Source organism: Panulirus ornatus, chromosome 65 (assembly GCF_036320965.1).
Source record: "Panulirus ornatus isolate Po-2019 chromosome 65, ASM3632096v1, whole genome shotgun sequence".
Classification (NCBI taxonomy): Eukaryota; Metazoa; Arthropoda; class Malacostraca; order Decapoda; family Palinuridae; genus Panulirus; species Panulirus ornatus.
In genome coordinates, this window is record NC_092288.1 from 13,785,229 (window position 1) to 13,810,228 (window position 25,000).

Below are 25,000 nucleotides of genomic sequence, written 5' to 3' on the forward strand. Positions count from 1 at the left end.
ACATATATTGATATTACTCTTTATAAACATTTGTAAGTTACAGCTGTCAGTGTAGGTACAGGTCTGTACGGTACAGCTGTCAGTGTAGGTACAGGTCTGTACGGTACAGGTGGCAGTGTAGGTACAGGTCTGTACGGTACAGCTGTCAGTGTAGGTACAGGTCTGTACGGTACAGCTGTCAGTGTAGGTACAGGTCTGTACAGTACAGCTGTCAGTGTAGGTACAGGTCTGTACGGTACAGGTGGCAGTGTTACAGGCTTGTAACCATCCTAGTCTTTTGGAATGTTCGTAATCTTAGTTACATTGATGACTGTTTTCCAAGCTGATTTGCATGTAAACATTTATTACAGCTAATAGAAAGATCTCAAGTTATACCTGACAGTTTGTTTATATGGAGTTTACTAACAGGAACGGCTGATTATCTGGAGTTCAGATATTGAACAACTTCTGAACATCAGATGTACAAATTATGGATGCTATTGTCATAACGAGGTCCCTTCACTTTTTCCTTTTGAGTATATTATTGTCCAGGTATAATAATATCTATATATTTTGAAGAGTAAATTCACTTGTAAAGTTATTTTAAAGTTATTCTGTCCTTCATATATATATATATATATATATATATATATATATATATATATATATATATATATATATACATATATATTGTTTATTTATAATACTTTGTCGCTGTCTCCCGCGTTAGCGAGGTAGCGCAAGGAAACAGACGAAAGTATGGCCCAACCCGCCCACATACACATGCATATATGTACACGTTCACACACGCACATATACATACCTATACATTTCAATGTATACATACATACATATATATACATACACAGACCTATACATAAATTACACATGTAAATAATTCATACTTGCTGCCTTCATCATTTTCGTCGCCACCCCGCCACATTTGAAATGAAATATATATATATATATATATATATATATATATATATATATATATATATATATATATATATATATATATATATGCACAGGGGTCCTGGGTTCGATCCTGGTGTGGGAGGTTTGTATGTTCTATGAAGGTGCGCGTTCATATGCACTTTGTTCATATACATATATACTTAACCATTTCTTTCTAATACATCCATACAACTCCAAAGATGTAATTTTATGTGGGCATTGTCCATGCTTAATAATTGTCGAATATCATATCAACTAGACTTTCGTAGGGAATTTGAATGTACTCTTTCATAAACCAACTTTACGTAGATTGTAAAACCCGAAGGGCTATCATTAGGGTATCAGGAAATTAACTGGTGTTCGTAGATAAGGTGGATATTCCTGTTATCAATAATTTTTTTTGGAGGGGGCCAACCAATGAGTTAATTGTTGAGAATAAGCATTTGTATTTATCCTCCTGTGTAGGACGAAGAGGAGGAGGAGGAGAAAGACGACTAAGCAACGGAAATCAAGAATTCTAAGCTAAAAGTTGATTTGATAAAGCATTACAGAAGCAGGTTTAAACAAGAGAAGCATCAGTTATCTGCTGCCGTAGCAAATGATATAATGAAGAGGGGGAGGGAAAAGAGAAGTAAGCTTCTCGTTCTCTTAGCAGCAGGAATAAAAGAAAACGGACACAGAAGAAGCAGCAGCAGCAGCAGGAGCAGCTCAAGTTATTATTTAAACATCAATCAGTTATCGTGGGTTGTTTATCAACCTCATAATATTACCGGTCACGATAGTTCGTTAAGGAGGTGTGAGGTGATGTGCGTGTGTTTATTTACCTTAGACACGTCTAGCTATGATCCCTCGCTCAGGCTAACAAGACACGGTAGAATGTAAACAAACGCCCGAGCATTCCTACGTACACACGAACACCATGAACTTTATACACGAAGCCTGAGTGTTAACTTCTCTTCCCGCCCCCCCAACCCAACCCCACCCTAATTGCATTGAATAGGAACTGAAATGAATATATTCCTTGCCTCACACCTAGACATGAACACCTCCTCCTCTCCTCTCTCCACCCACATGGGTGTAAAGCTGTCATTAAGTGGAGATGTTAGCCATGACGGGTCAAGGTGATGACTCCTTACCCCCAACCTTGTGCCAGATACCATGCTCCATTTTCCTTCATTATCACGCTCCATTTTCCTTCGCCAGGGTTGGAAATCACATCATCCCCATCCACGCAGGTGATTCAAAGAGAGTGTTTACTATAATGATAACGAGAATTATTATTATTATTATTATTATTATTATTATTATTATTATTATTATTATTATCATTATTATTGCAGTAGAAATTAGTAAATGTTTAGCATCACTATACTTACGCCATCACCACGTCACAATAGTGTACAGAAATGCGACCGAAAATGGGGTATTAAATTGGTAGAAGAAATAGGGCCCGGTAAGTGCAAAACTCCCCCAACGTATGCGTAAAAAGGTAATGAAAATACGCTATGACTGTCACAAGTACACGTCACCGTTACATCACACATACGTCATCACTACGTCACAACCTGTGTCGTCATCGTCTCAGACCTACGTTATGGCCGAGGGTTACAGACACGCAATATCAAATCTACACGTCACATCCATACGCCACAACCCTACGTCATAATTACATTTTATAAGCTTGTGTATGATCTAAATGTCTTTGTTAAAGCCCATATGTGATCTAAATGTCTTTGTTAAAGCCCATATGTGATCTAAATGTCTTTGTTAAAGCCCATATGTGATCTAAATGTCTTTGTTAAAGCCCATATGTGATCTAAATGTCTTTGTTAAAGCCCATATGTGATCTAAATGTCTTTGTTAAAGCCCGTATGTGATCTAAATGTCTTTGTTAAAGCCCGTATGTGATATAAATGTCTTTGTTAAAGCCCGTATGTGATCTAAATGTCTTTGTTAAAGCCCGTATGTGATCTAAATGTCTTTGCTTAAGCCCATATGTGATCTAAATGTCTTTGTTAATCATACTCATTTACCTTGACATCTATGAAACATATCTCACCCGCGTTACAAAGTCGCGTCACAAAGGTGTTATTCTACCTTTAAAAAGCATGTTACAGGCACAGTTATATGTGTCACACAGATGACACTTCTCAGACACATGTTACACACGTGCACATCACTGAGTCTATTATGGAAAAATGCAAGGAAGGAGGGTCCATTTAATCACTGAATTATAATAGTTCCTCATAATCATTTGCATTGTTTTGTTTTCTCTTATTAATCTTTTTTGATAGGCCTTATCTCTTTGAAGATGATTAAATAGGATTAATTATTATCCGTTTGATAATCATTTGATTCACTGACTAATATTGTCACTAATTTTTTTATTTCAGTTTTTATCTCGTCCTAATTCCGAAAATAATTTGTAGGGTTGAAGACTTTTAGGAATTTTTTTTTTGTGATAAAATATTTAATAGGGGTTTGTAGGAGAGTATTTGGGAGTCACGTATGTAAGGGTTATGTTAGAGGATTCTTGGGAGCAAAGGATTTAACAGAGGTTTTTGTGGGAGTAAAGGAATTGGGAGAGGTCTATTGGAAGGGTTTGGAAATGCGTAGAAAACGGAAGGTTAAGAAAGCAGATGGTCGGTGGGTTGGTTAAGCTGGTTTTAAGTCTAACGACTGTCAGGGTCATTAAGGCCGTCAACGTCAAGTAAATACATGAATGATCTCGAACCACCTTTTCAGGTGATTATTGACATCACAAGAAATATTATGGCATTATAAAGCTACGGGCCTCGCCCAAGTGCTATGAGTTCACAGAGGGGAAAAAAAATGTTGACGGCGATATATATATATATATATATATATATATATATATATATATATATATATATATATATATATAAGATGAAACAATAATCATACAATCTAGTCTTTGACGTAATTTCAAGCAATACATTCCAACGAATCGCTAGAAAAGAACCATAATTTACCAAGATTAATTCCACCGTATGATATTCGCGGAGAAGGCCCCAACTCCCCCCAGAAAAAAAAATCTCCAATCAAAATGAGAGCATAAATACCATACGTTGGCCGCCAAGAACCACCTCCCGCCAGTCCGGCCATCAAACGTGACGTCACGCATAAAAACAAGGAGGTGGAGTGTCTTCTATGTAACAGTGACCCAGATCGTCGTGGTAACTACCATGTTTATGTAGGTGGTGTCTGCTTCTGGCCTCCCTGGGCTCCGAGCACCTGCTTCAAGACCGGGGTGTAACAACAGAGGGAGTCGGAGCGAGGCTGAATTGAGTACGAGGTAAGAATATCTCCAGACAACGAGGGAGGAAGACCAAAAAAAAAGAGAAATGGAGAAGAAAGAAGCAGACATGGAGGTTGTTGGCGGCCTGTGTCATAAGAAGGCATGTTAATTCAAGGTCAAGTAGGATTGAGGAATGACGTAATGCTTGCAAGGTGGTACGAGTGAGATTTCGTGGGTAAAATAGTCATGTCTGTTCTTCGTGAAGTGGTGGAGGATATGGTATACAGGTAGCCTAGTCTAGCATTGCCCACAGTGCTTCTTGTTTTATTAATTTATTTTTTCTTCCGTTGACGGGGCATTATGTGTAGTGGGGATGATTCTAAATTTCTTGAGGAAGTGTGTTGAGTTCAGGTCAAGATAAGGTTTAAAAAAATGTCAGATCTGCTGGAAGTTAAATGTTTATTACTATTTTTATATCGATTTGATTCATCTACAAACATGTGGGTATTTTTTTTCTCTCTCTCTCTCCTCTTTGTCTCTGGCAAAATGCATGTTTCCGTTCCTGATACCGAAGAATGGAACTGACACCATTATTAATGAAATAAAGATAAGGTTTTAAAAAAGTTATTTTTTAAGAATGTTAATGAAGGTATTGTGATCATAAGCGAATCAGACAAGTGTAACGATGGCGATCAACGTTTAAGAAGCGGGAACTATTCATTCTTGATCGATATTGAGTAAGTGATCTGTACGGAGACGAAAGATGATATGTACTTTACGGTTGAGGTAAAAAAAAAAAAAAGAAAAAAAGAATATGTTTCTTGCCGCCACAGTGAGAAATTAAGGAATGACGTTGAAGGTAACCAAATATGTTAAGAGAACTCTTGAGAGGTTTTCATGGCTGATACAACGAAATGTTGTTCTGATTTGCTATGGGATTGTAATACACTGTGTTTACAAACTTCGATTTGGTAGGTTTATTTTTGCTCCTTTTCTGCGTATCCCTTATTCTCTGTCTTTACTCTTTGCTATTCTACTTTCCCCCATCTCCACTCCACTTGTCTCGTGTTTCCGCGTCTGTCTATCTGTCTCTACTCGCCAGAATGTTTCTCTGTCACCTCATGCTGAGAGAGAGAGAGAGAGAGAGAGAGAGAGAGAGAGAGAGAGAGAGAGAGAGAGAGAGAGAGAGAGAGAGAGTGTCTGGTGTGGCTCAGGAGGTAGTCCTGCAAGACGAAGACCAGTCTGCATCACCACTTCCGCGTCTCCTGTCACCTCCCTCATCTTGAAGTCTCATACATCTTCCCGGAAGGATGTAGTAGGGGGTTCCTTACGGTATTACGATAACTTACAGAGTGTCAGGGAATCTCTGAACGGAATTAGGACCTCCACTGGATTATTTTGGACTCCCTTAAAGTGGATTTGGGTCCATTGAAGCGTATATAAGTCGTGTGAGTGTGTGTGTGTGTGTGTGTGTGTGTGTGTGTGTGTGTGTGTGTGTGTGTGTGTGTGTGTGTGTGTGTGTATGTGTGTGTGTGTGTGTGTGTGTAAACACCACTGTAATGGTAATAGTAAACTAACATTGATCTCTTCCAACAACATAAGTAATAATTGTTGTAAATGTATATTAAATGATAGGCCCCGGGATGGTTGGTGACCCTGAGTGTATAGTATTTCTTGCGGTGAGTGTAGTAAGGCTTATGTTGGTCAGACAGGTCATAACTTGAGACTCGAGGGCCACCGAACATGAGGGAACACTTAGAGACAGCCAAGGAACTCGACTATTCTTAATCGTATGCATATCCCACACACAATATTCATCTCCGCCAAGGGTAATGGAGTTGATGCACCACAACCCATATAATTTGTCGTGATACTTAACCTAACTTTGCCAGCCCACACACACACACACACACACACACACACACACACACACACACACACACTCACCGTTACCACTCTGATGGCCCTTGCGAAGGTCCATGTCCTTGTCAAGGGGCGCACGTGTTTTGTGTGTGTGTGTGTGTGTGTGTGTGTGTGTTTATATGTATGTATATGTGTACATGGGTGTTACCGGCCTCTGCCTGCATGTGGTAGTCACACCGTGAGTGGAAAGTGACTGGAGCGCAACCCCAAAGCTGGAGTAATATTGTGGAAGGCTTCGTGGATTTATAGAAATAATCACTCATCACTTCAGTGTATGGAAGACATTTTCAGTTGAAATTCATGGCTCACTGAAATACCTTGATGCACATCTTTACGAACTCATTTCCGGCGGGAGTGAGAGAGTGAGTGTTGGTAGGCACGTCGCAAGCCTTGTTAAGGTCGCTCACCCTCAACTGCCAATTGAGCGATAGGTTGTGTTGTCGCGGGATGAGAGAGCCTCGCACCTGACGTACACAGATTATTAGGAAATACTTAAGCTTTTTGGTTTATAACGTAGCCACGTCGCCCTCAAGCATTCTCCTTTTTCGTTATTTCGTTGAAGAATTAAGATTTCTTTTTTTTTTTCTTTGCACAACAGCTTTTGTGAACATTCGCCTTGTCGAATGCCTCTAACAGAACCTTTCTTTGCGAGATTAAATCTGTGTCATTTGTCTAGAATATTGATGCTGACGTCCCTTAACTCAAAGCTCTTCTTTAATGAAGTGGCAAAAGTGTTCTTTTAACTGTTAAAGAAATGCTATTCGATCCGATTATCAAAGCGATTCTCATAATGAGATAGAATTAGGTTAAAAAAAAAAAGAAAAAAACCACCTAAAGCAATAGTCTAAGGTGTTGCAAACCGATCCATTATTTCTGTTCTAATTAACAACGAACATGTGTCACTCGGGGTGACCTCAGAATTCGATCGAGGCAACAGATGACAGCTTATATCCAGGTCACGGCTCTTACTACCGCCACCCAGGCATAAAGTTCAGAAAATTACACTCAGGATCTTCATCCAAGGTCATATAACTGCAGCTGAGAGTGGCCAGCTTTTAAACTTATTCGCTTGAAAGCTTCAAGCTGTGGTGCACTCACCTCTAACCTACCCTAACCTAACCTGCTTAAGATGGTTGGGTACAGGCCTCAAGCTGTGCTGCAGATTCATTTAGCGCCTCGTTAAGTGCTGACAAAGCATACATACGTTATTTCGTAAGGCTTGAGTTGTAGCAAGTACGATAACGTAGGTCAAAGGTATGAAGGCTCCATGCAATATACGCGTACGATACTTTCCTTGAGACTTATAAAAGTATCTCGCTGACAGTTATTTTCTCGATTGTATAAAGAGGCGTTTATTTCGCACAAAAACGCACGAAAGTTCACGAGTTACGAGCCGCGGTATCATTTTATTGTTATCATCACCAGCAGTTACGAAGGACGACACATATTGCTAAACAAGCGAGTGGCGGTTGAAGGAGGAGGGTGGTATTGGGGTGAGGGAGGGGAAGGTTAGGGAGGAAGTAACCTTGCGTCGTCGTATAGGTACCCGTTCCCCCTGCCCTGTTCCTCGGGCTCGCACATTGTCCCTGGCGCGGCAGGAATGAGGACAGGCGACACACCAGCTGCATCCAGCGTCATCCGAGAAGTGTACCGGCCTCCCTCGCTCACTCACTCCCTCCCTCCTCCTCCCTCACCTCACCACCAGCGGACGGAGTCTCCTCCTCGAGTATTTGCCACACTGTCGTCTGCTTCAGCGGCTTGGTTAAGTAAATTTTCCCCCCCGTGGAGGTCGCAGGTCATGTGTGTTTGTGCGGAGTCAAGGAATTGTGAGGATGATAAGTAAACTCCGGGTGTCCAGTTTATCCCCCGACCGAGTGAGCGTTCGTATATTATTGCCTGTGACACATATCAGTTGCACATGCTCATGAAACCGGAGAGCACTCATAGCGTACATCTAGTTCAAATATATTTTTTTGTTGTCTCTTTGTTGTTAGTCTTTACGTTGAATGTATAATGAGGACCACACTGGAAATAAACATGGTTAGAATATATATATATATATATATATATATATATATATATATATATATATATATATATATATATATATATATATATATTGGAAAGGATCACAATATTGCGCGTGATCAAGATATTCCTATGAGTCCACGGGGAACTTATCGTGTTTCATTTTCCCCGTGGACTCATAGGAATATATATATATATATATATATATATATATATATATATATATATATATATATATATATATATATACATATGTATATGTGTGTGTGTGTGTGTGTGTGTGTGTGTTTTACCAGAGAAATACAATCTCAACCATACACATAAAACAAGGATGAGAAATTTGCTGTGATAAGCCTAAATATCACGTTGCACCTCCTTGTCTCAGATCCTCTGGTCGTTATCTCTCTCTCTCTCGTGATTCACGCCTGTATAACGACGTTGTGTATGTTGTAGGAACCCAACATAAACCAACACGATGCATCTAACTGACTCAAAAGTCCTTGTAAGGACACAGTGGAGGAGGAGGAGGAGGAGGAGGCTGGTGTAACATTGCACCCCACCCCCCCAGTGACTGACTGCTTCGCTGGCGCCATTTGTTTAGGCTCGGTGTAGTAACGCGCACACACGGGACGGACACAATGAGGTGTCAAGGCTTGCCAGGGTTGTGGGTGTAACGCTACACTTGCCACCAGATAAGGCTGTCAAGTTACGGACAACAATAAGAACCACTTTTATTCTCGGTGTTTTATTCCACGTAGTAGTGTGTTTCGCTCCTTCCCAGTGTAGCACATACCATCCTCACACATCGAGCGTCTGCCCTTAGAATGATAATGTTTCTGGATTAGAATAATGTAATTGTTGACCATTTTGCTTCTTGCTGTGGTAAGAAAGACATGAAAGGTATCATGGTACTAGACTACACAGCACCTTGACAGTGTTCACACCGCTGACAGTGTATCTTGATAGACTTAATGATGGCTAGTATGTTAGGTTCGTTACGTCAAAACTCGTACCCATACATCAGGAACACGATCTGCCAGTCCTGAAGGCTGGTGTTGACTTCCGTTCTTATGGACCACTGAGTAGTCGTTCATTTTAGAGAATGGCATTCAAAGGTATAATTACTTTTTCTATTGTCGCTGAAGTTGGTTGGTGTTTCGGTTTTGAAAGCCTATCAAACTACCAGGGCCATTGAGGTCGTCAGCGTGTCGTAGAAGGCGACTAAAAAGGGAGGGACCGGCGGGGCTGGAAATCCTTACCTCTTTTTTTTTTTTTAATTTTCCAAAAGAGGAACAGAGAAGGGGGTCAGGTGAGGATATTCCCTCAAAGACTCAGTCTTCTGTTCTTAATGCTACCTCGCTAACGCTGGAAATGGCAGTGTGAAATATATATATATATATATATATATATATATATATATATATATATATATATATATATATATATATATATATATATATATATATATATATATATATATATATTATATGTATAGTTGTGAATTCTAATATTTAAGAACAACCTACGAGCCAACTGCACGTCATTCTGTATTCATTTTGATGTAGGTAATACGTATTTTTTTTTTCATCTAGACTGCTGTGAAGAGTCGGAGTCTGTAAAAAGGAAACTTTGCAGAGCCATCACTGCTGAGATAAGCATCAAATGAGTCTTCCTTTTATCCCTACTTAGCAAACCAGTTTCTTAATCAGTTGCTCATGCGGTATAGTGTCAAATGTTCTCTGACAGTCCAGATACAAAATAGAGCTCACTCTTTCGTAGAAATCCAAAATTCGTTAGGTGACTTCCCCTTCGGGAACCCAAGTTGTCTATCAGTTAGATAACTCCTCTGCAGGACGTCATTCAATTGCTTTTTCGGATTATCTTTTACAATACGTTGCAGATTACAGTACGTTGCAGACTACTCATGTAAGGGGAACTAGTCTGTGGTTCAGCGCTCCTCCAATTCTAGAGTTAGGTATGACGATTGCCACTTTCCTTTCCCCCGACCGAGTGAGCGTTCGTATATTATTGCCTTTCTCCAGCGACGTCTTGCACAATATCTCAAGTCGTTTATTAGGTGGATCTGTAAACATCTTCAGCCCATACGTCGAGGTTTCATCAGGACCCTGATCCTCGTTGGGTGGCAGGATCCTTTAGTGTTATGTTTATGGTCTTTCCTCGATATCCCGATACTTTCTAAGACCTTCTCCCCTTCTTCCCCATTCCACCTCGATGGTGCTGGGGCTATGGTGTTCTCCACTGTAAAAACACATCTGAACTTGTCACTCGCTTCCTCACATGTTCTCACATCATCTTTTGCTTCTCTTCTTCCTGAATCCCTTAACCTGATTTAGCTGTTTTTTAACTAACAGTCTATTCTTGATGAATCTCTGGAAGAGTCCTGGGTTTTCTCCTGTCTTGTCCACAATGTTCTCTTTAAAGTTTCCTCCTTTCTCTATCCTGGTATACTCGCCCATTGCTCACTTATCCTTGTTTAATGCTGCCTGGCTGAAGCTCCGCCTTTATCTTCGTCACTGCATATCCAGAAGCTTCTTTGCTTTTTAACATCTTTAAGTAAACTACTTTTTCCCCACTTCTTAACGTTCCTTCTTTGCATGAGGCTGGGGTACTCATGTTCATCGTGTGTGTGTGTGTGTGTGTGTGTGTGTGTGTGTAGGAGGTCAGTAATGTGGTTGACCTCGGGTGGATCAACCCAGTGACCTAAAACCTTTTGAGGCAATAGGTGCTTGACCTGGGTGAAGAGGATGGGGGAAATGACATGAAGACTCGAGATGGTTAAGGAAGGAGATCAAAGACGGTTGTTCTGGTGGTGGTGGTGGTGGAGATAGTGGTGGTGGTTGTGGTGGAGAGAGTCTTGCAATCATGTTACTGTGGAGGGACTGAACGCGTCAAGTATTCACCTGACCTCTGACACTCCACGTCGATTAACCAACACTGGACATTCATATATTTACTCATGTATTAATTTCTTGTGAGACAGCTATTGCTTCAGATTAGCTCTCAACGTGTTTATGTCCCCGGCAAAACGCATTAATACCACTTAACCATAAGTAAAAAAAAAGGTCATAAAACAGTATACTTCTCTTGATAACTTGTATAAGTGAATTACTTTTTTTTTTTTTTATCCCATCGTCTGTTTACGGAGGATTAAGCAACAGGACTACTCACTCGATTTCGGAAAAAATGTGATTACACTACAGGATCTGGGTGACGGGATGAGGCTGCTTGCAAAAAAGAATGTTAACAGAGTCTAGAATAAGTCATTACTGTCAAGACTTCCTTCCTTTGGCTTTATCGCTTATCTCTATCTTTTTGATGCGTCGTTTCCCTTCTAGTCGTTCCATTATGGTGGTCTTTGGTGGAACGACTTCTCCCTCTTATACTGTCGTTGAGCGGCGTACCTCAGGAGTCTGTCCTGTTGCCTACTCTCTTTCTTCTTTCCATAAATGCTATTAGCAGTATAGGGTGTGGTGGACAGGGAGGGAGGAAACGGTGGTGGTGAGGGGATGTGCGGAAAGGGAAGACGTAGTGGCGGTGAGGGAGGGTATAGTGGCTAGGGAGAGAGGGAGGGCGTGGTGGCGAGGGAGGGCGTGGTGATCCTCTGCGCGAGCAAGCAGACGAGAGCCAATAGGCCTAACCCAAAACTGTATTTCATGCAATTTCAGTAAGAAATCCACGAACATTGTGCTTACTGATGTATTCTGTGGCAGTCATTGAGTCATAGCATCGTTGATTACTTCAAAAAGAAATATCTTCGCAATTCATTATCATTTATTAAACTATTCTTCTTAGAATTAACTCGATTTCGTGACACGTAATTATCGAAGGGAAAGCTTTGGGTTGTGTGTTTCTTCTGCTACTGTATCACGGTATTTATTAGCATTGCCTGTCGAATATATGTTGTTGCAACCATCAAGATATCTACAACAGGTGTTTTGACGAGTGAAAAGATGCACTGCAACTTTCATGTCAAAATTACAGTGTCCAGCGGTCGTTGTGTGAGGGAAAACTCTCATTCGAGACTTTGCTAATGTCAACACTGACTGTTTCGGAATGATTAAGAGTTGACTCTCGCTTTTTTTTTTTTTTTTCAATTATACAGTTAATGTCAGCGCAAGACTTAAACTTCAAGAAGACTTACCCGGTAAAAGTTATTTCTTTTTTTTTGCGCAGATGTATTTTAGGAGTTTGAACTGTTCAGGAATATGAATCACTTGCAAAATATGGCTGATCGGTGTTAGGGGCTTCGTAAATTTTTTTTATCATTTAGTGGCTGTAATTATTTTGTCGCCTTTGGTATTATTTTATGTTTCATGATTTAGTTAAGCAGTCTGTGCAGTGTTTTTCTTGTCCCACAGACATTGATTTGAGATTATTTTCATTTATATAGATTTCGTTGTGATGTAAAGCTAATAGATTTTTTTTCTAACTCTGTGGTAGACATTTGCTGATAGTTGAACTTAAATGCTCTAAGTGATACTTTCTTTTTTTCTTTTTTAGAATCCCACCTGAAATCATCGCTGCCGCAAAACCTGATATCTTATCTTTCATATGTTCTTTGTTGATGCCAAGTGTTCTGCGAAAACCCGCTGTGAACTGGTTTTCCATCTGGCTTGAGGTGATTATTTATTATTGTAAACTTAAAAAACTTAAGTGGTGCTAGGGTTACTTATAAGATTAATTATACCGAATATAACCAAATAATATTGAGACAGTGAGTTATGTATGTTCGGTTGAATTAACCGGGACATTAAGAGAATTCTCTTTGATTTTCCAGCATCGTGTATGAAAGCGCCTGTGAACCACTTCCTCGGGACTTTGTGGTGGTGGATCCCAAGAACGGAGGAAGCAGGAGTAAACATGGAGGCCCATGTTTCCTAGGCAGGGTAGGAGAGCGGAGCTGAGGTTGTGGCTACGCTACGCTTCATCATGAGGAGAGTTCTAAACGCTGGCCAACGTTGCTTCAACACCCTACCAAACGTAGCGTCGCCTATCTCGATAAGGTATATAATAATATTTCCATTGTTCTTTACTTATTTATTTTTTCCTGAGGGGTGTTGGTGGAACGTCCGGATACTCGCTCTTGGGAAGCAAGGTTAGTTTGGTTTTATTTTGACGCGTTTTTGTGCAACAGTTATACCACCTACTTACCCCCCCGCGATACATGTGGATTGACTTGAGTTACGTAACAACAGAAAAATTGTAGCGGCTATTGACATATACCTGTGAGACGTGGTATGAGCGTGTGCCAGAAGATAGATCGTAATTTTCAGTTGAAAATTAATCACATAAAAAAAAAAGAAACCTGGTAATCTCATCGCTCTATCATTTTTCGTTAACGAAATTGGATGAGTGCAACGACTTTTCCTTCACTGGATCATGTCGATTTGTCTTACCAGTGGTGGCACCAAAGTGGCTACACCATGAGTGAAAAGTCGCCTTCAGCGAGGCTGCGTCATATCGTCAAGTGTAAATGGAGAGGAATACATTCCTGTCGAGGAACTTCTCACTCCAGGAGCCACATTTACATGCTGTTTCGTAGATATTCGCCATGTTCTGCGTTTGCGGGACAGCGTTCAAGAGCAGATGACACAGAGCCTTAAGGAGAGGGGAGGATTCCCCCCTCCCTTCCCCCAAGCTCCCACCCCTTTTTGTCGCCTTCTACGACACAATGGGAATACATGGGCAGTATTCTTTCTCCCCTGTCCCCACGGATTATATACTGTACACACAATTTCTCAGCGTTACCGGACCCAGCCATCGTGTGGTTGAAGGAACCCATGGAGAACGAGTAATGAGTTTACATGATGATAATGATACACAATTCCATACACAGTACAGTATGTCCAAACTCCAGTCCTTGTGTATGACTGGTTGGCCTATACTGATTGGTGTTGGACGGCGGGACTCCAGTATGATGTTGAGATTTGAATAACTTCGTTAAGTACTGGCTGCCACCTGATGAGGTGGACTGTCTCCCACGAAACATGTCGTGCCACATGTATGGAAAAATTACACGTTAAATGAAATTGTATGAACTCCTACTAAAGTGCAATTTCACCTTTATAGCTTTCATCACGAACAAGTGTGATCATCATTGTATATATATATATATATATATATATATATATATATATATATATATATATATATATATCCCTGAGGTTAGGGGAGAAAGAATACTTCCCACGCGTTCCCGACGTGTCGTAGAAAGGCACTTAAAGGGGAGGGAACGGGGGGCTGGAAATCCTCCCCTCCAGATTTCACTCTTCTAAAGGAAGGAACAGAGAAGGGGGCCAAGTGAGGATAGTCCCTCAAAGGCTCAGTTCTCTGTTCTTAACGCTACCTCACTAACGTGGGAAATGGCGAATAGTTTGAAATAAATATATACGAACAGAGTGCATGGAAACGCGCACCTTCGTAGAACACACAAACCTCCAACAGCCAGGATCGAACCCGGGACCCCCTGTGCAAGAATCGGGAAGCTATGGGCCTAGCGGTTAGCATTCCCGCCTCTTGCACAGGGGTCCCGGGTTCGATCCTGGCTGTTGGAGGTTTGTATGATATATATATATATATATATATATATATATATATATATATATATATATATATATATATATATATATATATTTTTTTTTTTTTTTTTTTTTTATACTTTGTCGCTGTCTCCCGCGTTTGCGAGGTAGCGCAAGGAAACAGACGAAAGAAATGGCCCAACCCCCCCCCCCCCATACACATGTACATACACACGTCCACACACGCAAATATACATACCTACACAGCTTTCCATGGTTTACCCCAGACGCTACACATGCCTTGCTTCAATCCACTGACAGCACGTCAACCCCTGTATACCACATGACTCCAATTCACTCTATTTCTTGCCCTCCTTTCACCCTCCTGCATGTTCAGGCCCCGATCACACAAAATCTTTTTCACTCCATCTTTCCACCTCCAATTTGGTCTCCCTCTTCTCCTCGTTCCCTCCACCTCCGACACATATATCCTCTTGGTCAATCTCTCCTCACTCATTCTCTCCATGTGCCCAAACCATTTCAAAACACCCTCTTCTGCTCTCTCAACCACGCTCTTTTTATTTCCACACATCTCTCTTACCCTTACGTTACTTACTCGATCAAACCACCTCACACCACACATTGTCCTCAAACATCTCATTTCCAGCACATCCATCCTCCTGCGCACATCTCTATCCATAGCCCACGCCTCGCAACCATACAACATTGTTGGAACCACTATTCCCTCAAACATACCCATTTTTGCTTTCCGAGATAATGTTCTCGACTTCCACACATTTTTCAAGGCTCCCAAAATTTTCGCCCCCTCCCCCACCCTATGATCCACTTCCGCTTCCATGGTTCCATCCGCTGACAGATCCACTCCCAGATATCTAAAACACTTCACTTCCTCCAGTTTTTCTCCATTCAAACTCACCTCCCAATTGACTTGACCCTCACCCCTACTGTACCTAATAACCTTGCTCTTATTCACATTTACTCTCAACTTTCTTCTTCCACACACTTTACCAAACTCAGTCACCAGCTTCTGCAGTTTCTCACATGAATCAGCCACCAGCGCTGTATCATCAGCGAACAACAACTGACTCACTTCCCAAGCTCTCTCATCCCCAACAGACTTCATACTTGCCCCTCTTTCCAGGACTCTTGCATTTACCTCCCTTACAACCCCATCCATAAACAAATTAAACAACCATGGAGACATCACACACCCCTGCCGCAAACCTACATTCACTGAGAACCAATCACTTTCCTCTCTTCCTACACGTACACATGCCTTACATCCTCGATAAAAACTTTTCACTGCTTCTAACAACTTGCCTCCCACACCATATATTCTTAATACCTTCCACAGAGCATCTCTATCAACTCTATCACATGCCTTCTCCAGATCCATAAATGCTACATACAAATCCATTTGCTTTTCTAAGTATTTCTCACATACATTCTTCAAAGCAAACACCTGATCCACACATCCTCTACCACTTCTGAAACCGCACTGCTCTTCCCCAATCTGATGCTCTGTACATGCCTTCACCCTCTCAATCAATACCCTCCCATATAATTTACCAGGAATACTCAACAAACTTATACCTCTGTAATTTGAGCACTCACTCTTATCCCCTTTGCCTTTGTACAATGGCACTATGCACGCATTCCGCCAATCCTCAGGCACCTCACCATGAGTCATACATACATTAAATAACCTTACCAACCAGTCAACAATACAGTCACCCCCTTTCTTAATAAATTCCACTGCAATACCATCCAAACCTGCTGCCTTGCCGGCTTTCATCTTCCGCAAAGCTTTTACTACCTCTTCTCTGTTTACCAAATCATTTTCCCTAACCCTCTCACTTTGCACACCACCTCGACCAAAACACCCTATATCTGCCACTCTGTCATCAGACACATTCAACAAACCTTCAAAATACTCATTCCATCTCCTTCTCACATCACCGCTACTTGTTATCACCTCCCCATTTACGCCATCACCTCCCCATTATATATATATGTGTGTGTGTGTGTGTGTGTGTGTGTGTGTGTTAGGCTAAGGTACCATATATTCGTGCCCACAGTCTTTCCCCCTCCTGTTCCATCCATAGCACTATTTCCCTCCATCTTATTATTCCACCTTGACATCTTTTAATTTTTCCCTCTTCTTATTTGCTCATTTTCTTCCACCTTCTCTTCACTAACCACCCTCCCCCTCCTCACACACACACACACACACACACACACACACACACACACACACACACACACACACATTTGCCCGCCTTAGGTGTCTGAGCAACAGCAGCCTTGGAGCGCTGATTGCTTCTCCTCTTCCATGTGCATCTGTTCCTCTACAACCTCACTTCCCCCCCCCCCCCTCCCCAGCATGATGTCAGCCGGAACACCTTGAACCATCCCTCCCCCGCACTCCCACACACACACACACACACACACACACACAACACACACTCCTTTCCACACATCACCTCTCCTCCTATATTACACCTTCTCCCTGACACCCTCACGTCTTCACATTCTAACTCCCATCCCACCTCTTTCCCTTGGGCTGTATCCCTGGTGGATAGGAAGGAGGCCGACATCTAAGGCTAACCTCAACCCCTCTCTCTTTCTCCTCCCCCCTCCCCCCTTCCCTCCAACCTCCAGCCTCCACCAGGCAATATCCGGGGTACTGGGGTTGGAGGTTGGGGGTGTGGGGGAGGTGGCGGCCAACTGCACCACAAACAGATTAACTTGCTGGTGATCCTTTGATGCTTCCCGCCTTCTCCCGACCACCCTCCTCCTCCCACGGAGTCTCCCACTCACCTCACCTCCGCTTAACTCCCACACTTCCTTCCCTGACCTCTCCTTGCGTCTGTCTATTGGTGTTTATGTCTCTCTTCCTCCCGTCCCTCTGCTTTCCCGTCATATGTCTCTTTCCTCATACTTAGCCAAGTCTTCCTCATTTCGTATTACTATCTCCGTCATTCTCTTTCATTATCTTTTTTTTCCAGCCTTTGATATCTTTTAAGCCTCTTGTTTTGCCGTTTCCGTGAATAAAATGAAACAACTTATCTTACCACAGTCCCCCCCGATAAGATCTTCCGAAGAAAACGATCCTTGTCCACATAAACTAACGTTTTCTTTTAGATGTAAAAATGTATTTTCATATTTTTGGAAAAGTATATGACGTACGCTTTACTTCATTCTTTGATAGATGCGAGTTAGCCCACCATTCATTCAACATCTATCGTCATCTGATGCCACAATGGCGTTCAGTATTAGATTCAGTAGATAATACTGAACACTTTTGTTCTTTAAGGACTTAACATCACCGTAGGACTTCACTACCAGTGTTAATCTTTTTATCATTCCTTGAGATTTCTCTTGACTGATAACTCACGGTGTCTTTCACATAGTTCTGGTAACAGTACAGTGTTGTTTGTTCTGGTAACAGTACAGTGTTGTTTGTAAGGTCTATCGTAGCTTATAGATATGGCTTTGGGACTTGAGATCTGTTGAATGTTGCCAGGCCCTGAATGTTTTTCTATGGAGGATGAATCATCTTCACTCCCATAGGGTTTTAGTTTTCTTAATGATTTCTGCAGGTGGATTGTGGATGATGTGGTGGTGGTGAATCTGCTGCTGTTGGATTCCAATGAGAAACTGGAGAAGCTGGTGTCTTGAGTGTGTGTGTGTTTTTAGGTTTATCTGTGGAAAGAATCAGAGTATGCGTTTGAATACAGAGAACTTAGAGGAGGTGAAGGGTTTTGTATTCGTGGGAGTGGACATGGCAGCGGATGGAACCTTCGGAGGTGAAGGGAGCCATAGGGTAGATGAGGGGGGGGGTGTGGTTAAGATCCTGGGGGCACTGAGAAATGTGTGGAGAGAGAGAGAGAGGAACGACACTGTCTGTGAGGGGTAACGATGAGTATGTTTGATGATACAGTAGTTCCGACGGTGTTGTATGTATGAGGCGTGGGCTCTACATAAACAAGTAGTGGATGGAACAATTAGGAAAAATGGGCAATGAAGGAGGAAGTGGAACAACAGAGAGAAAGTTGCTTTAAGTTTCTGGAGCCGGAACATGCAGGAGGGTGTGTGGCGTGCACGGGATAGCAAATTAGAGCGATCTGGCACACAGGTGGGCTGGATCAGGGTATATGAAGCGGTCACGGGAAGCCATGGAAAGGTCTGAGGGCCCTGGTTTGGATACGGGGCGCTCTGGTCCCGGTACAATTTACGGGAGCGAATGAGACCTTTCTTCGTCTTTTCCCGGCACTACCTTGCTATAGCGGGAAACGACGAATGAATAAACTTGTAGTACTTGTATACAAGGTTAAGAGACGAGGCAACACGAGTGTAAAACTCTCTCTCACCGTAACACACAAATAGCAATCACATATACACACACACACACACACACACACACACACACACACACACGTACACCTACAGTGAACTGAATGAGACTACAGGAATCGCAGACAGCATACACAAGTTGTAAGTATTTCATGGTGGGTGGTGGCGAGTGTGAAAATCTCCCCTGTACTGTAACAGTAGATAAATACACGCAAATCGTAGAGACTTACTCCCTCCCCCCAAAAAAAAATGGCAAAGGTGTATGCAAATTACATGCATGATTGTGTTCACATCGAATGGTAACAGTTAGTGTAAATGTTGGCTACCATGCCATGGTTGAAGAGTGGATGGAAGAGGAGGTTTTATGAATTGAGCATCGATGACAAAAATCTGTCACTGTTTTACAGACCTTGGTGTAGCCGTAAGCGTTCCTGACCGTGACGTATTCACGAGCCGCCCAGGGTCGAACGCATAGGTTCGAATCCAGGTTACGGCAGTCGGTCCACAGTCATCCCAGCTCTTCATCCACGCCTAGGGTTCCGTCGATGAAATGGGTACCTGGCTCAGGCTAGAGTATATATATATATATATATATATATATATATATATATATATATATATAGCGTTAATGGGATGACCTTGGTTAGGGCCCCAGCTGCCCGTGCCGTCTCAGCTTACATAAAAAGATATATGAACGAGAAACCAAACATTGTCACATACACGGCGAGAATGTTTCCTCATTCGTCTGTCATCTTAAGTCTGGAGGAAATGGGGGAAAGCTTTATCTAGATCTCCTTCATCACCGAGGCTGATTGCACGTCGGTGATGGGCGGTGATGGCTGTCGCATCGAGAGAGGGAGAATGGGATCCTTTTCACGACGGAAGTCTTATTGAAGGTTGTCGTAGGATCCAGGAATGGTAGAAAGGTATCGAAGGCTCCTGAGGTATATAAGACTCCCGGGTCTTAGTCTCTCGGTGTCGTCCTCAGCCATCATGAACGAAAAAAAAGGTGTTTGTATTCGTTCGTGATCTCAGTTTAAACAGGTGGTATTGCTAAGTCTTGCTCACTTCATTTTTTAGGAGGAGGAGGAGGAGGAGGAGGAGGAGGAGGAGGAGTTGTTATCCCAGTGTGCTTGCACGGGGTTAGGGTACGTGGGATAGATGGCCTGTCCGACTAGTCACGATAGTAGAAATTGATGATGAGTGGATGGGAAGGGTATTCGTTATCTCTTTTTTAGGATTCAACTCCTCATTTCTCCCCCCACCCTCCCTTTTTTTTAATTTTTTTGAATGAATGAATGAAAGGCAGACAAGAGGAATAGCCAACGGAAAAGATTCCCTTTTTTCTTTTCTCTTCACCACCTTTAGCTGACTGGAGGAATGGGAGAGAAGAGGAATAGCGATGGAAGGGAGAGAACCCTAGTCCACCCTCCCATGGCAACTGTGCGAAAGCGGACCGCTGACGACCTTGGCATGGAAATGGGACTCGAACCTAGTGACACTGGAACTGCTGACGACACCACCAAGCCAGGAAATGAGGAAATAGGTCCAGGCTCTAGGCCATCTCAGCGACTTCGTGGGAAATGTCGACAAATGTTGAGATACTACGATCAAGATGAAATATTACGACGCTCTGAGACGTTTGACTGTCTTCACCTATGGCCATATTACCATTGGTGGACCGTGCTAAGAGATTTGATCGATGGAAAAGAATATATTTAGACCTATAAGAAAATACTGAGGCTGAGGGAAAAGGGAATAGAAAAAAGAGAATTCCTGGACAAGAAATGTTACTTTCAAAATAGCACCAGAATATCGAGGTTGCACACTAAGCAATGAAGAGAAATAGAGATATTGAAAAGTAGAATGTAAACCAGTGAATATAAAGACTCATAATCAAACATGGAACCAACAAACAGGCAAAAGAATTAGTCATTTACGGCAGCTAGTCAGCAATAACCTTGACTGCTGTCATACATTATAAATCAGTTAAATGTACTACACATTCCAGCTGCCTCAAATCAAAGCGAATTATTCCCCCCCACTTGACTCCTCATCCCAATGTCATCAGTGTGTCAGAAGGCTGAAAGGGAACGCTGTTGTCAAACCACTGCGCAGAAACACCATAGTGAAAACAGCTGACAGTCCGCAAACCCGTGATACAGGGGTGGATATGTTGGCTGAAGACATACATTCCTTCCCATCTTCAGTGATATGCACGTCCGCTATATGGGCATTGAGAAAGCCCATAGTGCGTGATCATTGTGTCATCAGCGACAAATGAATGACGTGAATTTGAGACATCACAAATTTCATCCTTCGTTTACATTCCAAAAAAAAAAAGGTAGGATTTGCAAGAGGAAGAAGAGATGTGTAAACAACCTTCTCTAAGAGATCTTTTTTCTTTCCCTAAGAGATCTTTTTGGTGGGACATTCAAGAGTTTCAGTTCCCGTGCAGGTTTACCGCCTCAGCAGCCACCACCACAAACCGGTCATTCCTCCAAAAGGAAAAAGACAACAACAACAACAACAACAAAAATGAAGGGCATCGCCGTCTGATACTCAATGCAGCTCCTGGTCTTGCAATGGTGATGGTGGCGGATCCGTATGCCTTTACTGATGCCCTCCGGAGGGATAGAGGGAGAGAGAGAGAGAGAGAGAGAGAGAGAGAGAGAGAGAGAGAGAGAGAGAGAGAGAGAGAGAGAGAGAGACGTCGTTCTGGTGGCCTCCCGGCGGAGTCTGGAGTCGTTCGTGATGTTTCGTCTGGAAGGGCTCCTTCGTCAGGAGGGTGCTGCTCATCTGTTCTCTTCCTCCTCTTTCCCTCCTTTTGGCGCCGCATCTTCAGGGGAGACTCCGTCGACTGCGCGACTCGAGGGGGAACCGCTCATGAAGGACGTCCTTCTCACATCAAAGAAACGGCGAAGAAAATCCGATTCAAAACGCGATGGTTCTGAGCTCGTGAGTGATCATGAGTCGTGAGACAATGACGTGGGAGATGGTTCTGAGCTCGTGAGTGATCGCGAGTCGTGAGACAATGACGTGGGAGATGGTTCTGAGCTCCTTAATGATCGTGAGTCGTGAGACAATGACGTGGGAGATGGTTCTGAGCTCGTGAGTGATCATGAGTCGTGAGACAATGACGTGGGAGATGGTTCTGAGCTCCTTAATGATCGTGAGTCGTGAGACAATGACGTGGGAGATGGTTCTGAGCTCCTTAATGATCGTGAGTCGTGAGACAATGACGTGGGAGATGGTTCTGAGCTCCTTAATGATCGTGAGTCGTGAGACAATGACGTGGGAGATGGTTCTGAGCTCCTTAATGATCATGAGTCGTGGGACAATGACGTGGGAGATGGAACCCCACTCATCTGGTGTATGGTTGAGGCATGACGATGCTCCTACACCAGTGTAGACATGGTCATCATCATCATCAGGCAAACCCAATAGCTGGAGGAATTCATTTGAATAAGGAATTCTGAATATTCAAAGACACTGATCTTTGATGGGAGAGTATTCTGAAGTGGAACTGTAGAAGAACACGGGGGCTGTCACACACACACACACACACACACACACACACACACACACACACAGCGTTGTGACCAGCTGCTCCTACGGAACAGGGTTTATGTCAGGGATGGGGGCAGGCGTACGTCTCACAGCCAGCCCAGCCGTTCATCCTCGGTTGGTCGATGGGTAGGCACCTGGCGTACGTTAGAGTGTATATATGTGTGTATATATGTGTGTATATATATATATATATATATATATATATATATATATATATATATATATATATATATATATATATATATATATGCGTGTGTATAGATAAGATGAAGACAGGACTAAGGGACGGGGCAAACACGGGTGTAGACGACTCTCTCTGCCCCATAACGCACAAATAGCAATCACCTAGACACGTACGCCCTCTCTCTCTCTCTCTCTCTCTCTCTCTCTCTCTCTCTCTCTCTCTCTCTCTCTCTCTCTCTCTCTCACAGACACACACACACAAGACAACAGATGTCTGAGCCTCTCAGTGTCGGCTGAAATCAAGAAGGCCCAACCTTGAGGAGGGCAATAAACACCCCCCTCCCCCCTCCCCCACATGATGAAGCGCAAGGTGGCCCGCTCTGTAGCCCAGTGTGGGTGGGGCCGGTAAAGTGCTTGGGGGTGGGAAGAGTACGTGAGAGCGGCTAGAGTGCGTGTGGCGGTTAGAGTGTGTGGGACGGGTAGAGTGAATGAGGGGTGGTTAGAGTGTGTGGGGGGGTGGTTAGAGTGTGTGGGGGTGGTTAGGGTGTGTGGGTGTGGTTAGAGTATGTGGGGGTGGTTATAGTGTGAGAAGGTTCAAGTGTGTAGGATGGACAGTGTGTGTGTGTGTGTGTGTGTGTGTGTGTGTGTGTGTATGGGGTTAGTGGTGAGAGGCTGTCAACTTTGGTTTTCGGGTTGGTTCCAGCTTGGAGCGTTGGTTCAGGGGGAGTGGGCCTTGTCTTTGCGTTGGTCCAGGGTGGCACTGGTCCGTGTAGTGGTCCGAGATTGGTCCAGGGTGCCAGTGGTCTGCGTCTCTTATTGATCTAATTCTCTATACAAGCGTTCCCCAGGGACTGTTTCTGTCTACCGACTTGTCGTGTTAGTGTGGTTTCATACGTCTTTCTGTTTTGCTTAGCAACTCCTCTCTGTCTGTCTGTCTGTCTGTCTGTCTGTCTGTCTGTCTGTCTGTCTGTCTCTCTCTCTCTCTCTCTCTCTCTCTCTCTCTCTCTCTCTCTCTCTCTCTCTCTCTCTCTCTCTCTCTCTCTCTCTCTCTGTTTCACACACCTGCTGGCCTTAATCGCACGAGCGGGGCAGTGTCAAGAACAGACGATTGAGCCGCCAAGGATGTATCCTCGGGAACATACATGGCTGCAGCTGTTTCTTCATATTCTCAAGCGATGATACCCCGCCAGCCACTCCCGTGTGGCGGCTGGCTGGCGGGGAGGAAGCTTCACCAGGCAGAGCAGAAGCCTGGCTGAGTGGCAGAGGAGAGGAAGCTTCACCAGGCAGGGCAGAAGCCAGGCTGAGTGGCACAGGAGAGGAACTGAAGAGTTGTGTACGTGTTCGTGTGTTCAGGTGTAGGGAGTCTAAGCGCCTTGAGTTGACGGAGATTTAGTAGAGATGATAGCTGAAGGATTTGATGGTGGAATGGACGTGTTTAATACAGCTTAGTTTATCCTCCAGAGTGGAAGAGAGAAGCTTGGTGGACTGGACAACGTGGAGGAGACTGGGGTCTAGGGAGACAGTAAGGGGTGGGACAGGGTTGGAAGCTTGGTGGACTGGACAGTGCGGAGGGGACTGGGGTCCTAGGGAGACAGTAAGGGGGTGGGTGGGACAGAGTTGGAAGAAAGGCTGATTTGTCTAACTATTGTCTTGGTTTGGTTGTTGGTGACTTGTTTGGCGATGGTCTGGTTCTGTGGGGTGAGGGAGTGGAAGGTGGAGATGACCCCCCTTTGCAGCGTGCAACCTGAAGACGCTTACCCTGAGTAAGTCTTCAAGCCATGGAATGAAACTTTTCCGCAGCCCAAGGTTCGTTTAAGTGTGTGTGTGTGTGTGTGTGTGTGTTACGGGGGAAAGATTTGCCACTGTGTTGCCCCGTCGTAAAACCTAATATAGGTACAGTATGATATTATATGATATGATATATAAGGAATCCAAGCTTACGTCAGGTTCCCATTTACTCAAACGGCAGGGATTGCCTTTGAGTCGACTTTCCCCGTCCAGGAGTCGAACCTGGACCCCTGTCCAAAGCTTCGTGGGTAAAAAAAACCCACTGGACCTCCCCAACCACGGAGGTCTTATGCTTGTGCTTGCGGGTATACAAGCAAACTACACATTTCTGGTGGGGGTGAAAGTCTTAAAAAAATAGCTCCATCTCCCGACCAGACGCGTTTGCTTGGGGGGATGG

At 43.3% G+C, this 25,000-nt stretch overlaps 1 long non-coding RNA gene across 2 annotated transcripts in view; it reads left to right on the forward strand.

Annotated features, from left to right (window-relative positions):
• The first annotated feature begins 3,964 nt into the window (after positions 1 to 3,964).
• Positions 3,965 to 25,000, forward strand: part of LOC139746525 (uncharacterized) — a 45,268-nt gene continuing 24,232 nt past the window's right edge. For both annotated transcript variants that reach the window (XR_011712169.1, XR_011712170.1), the window contains exons 1-3: positions 3,965 to 4,252; positions 12,668 to 12,785; positions 12,945 to 13,170. This is a non-coding gene — a long non-coding RNA (uncharacterized lncRNA). The remainder of the gene's footprint in view (positions 4,253 to 12,667; positions 12,786 to 12,944; positions 13,171 to 25,000) is intronic.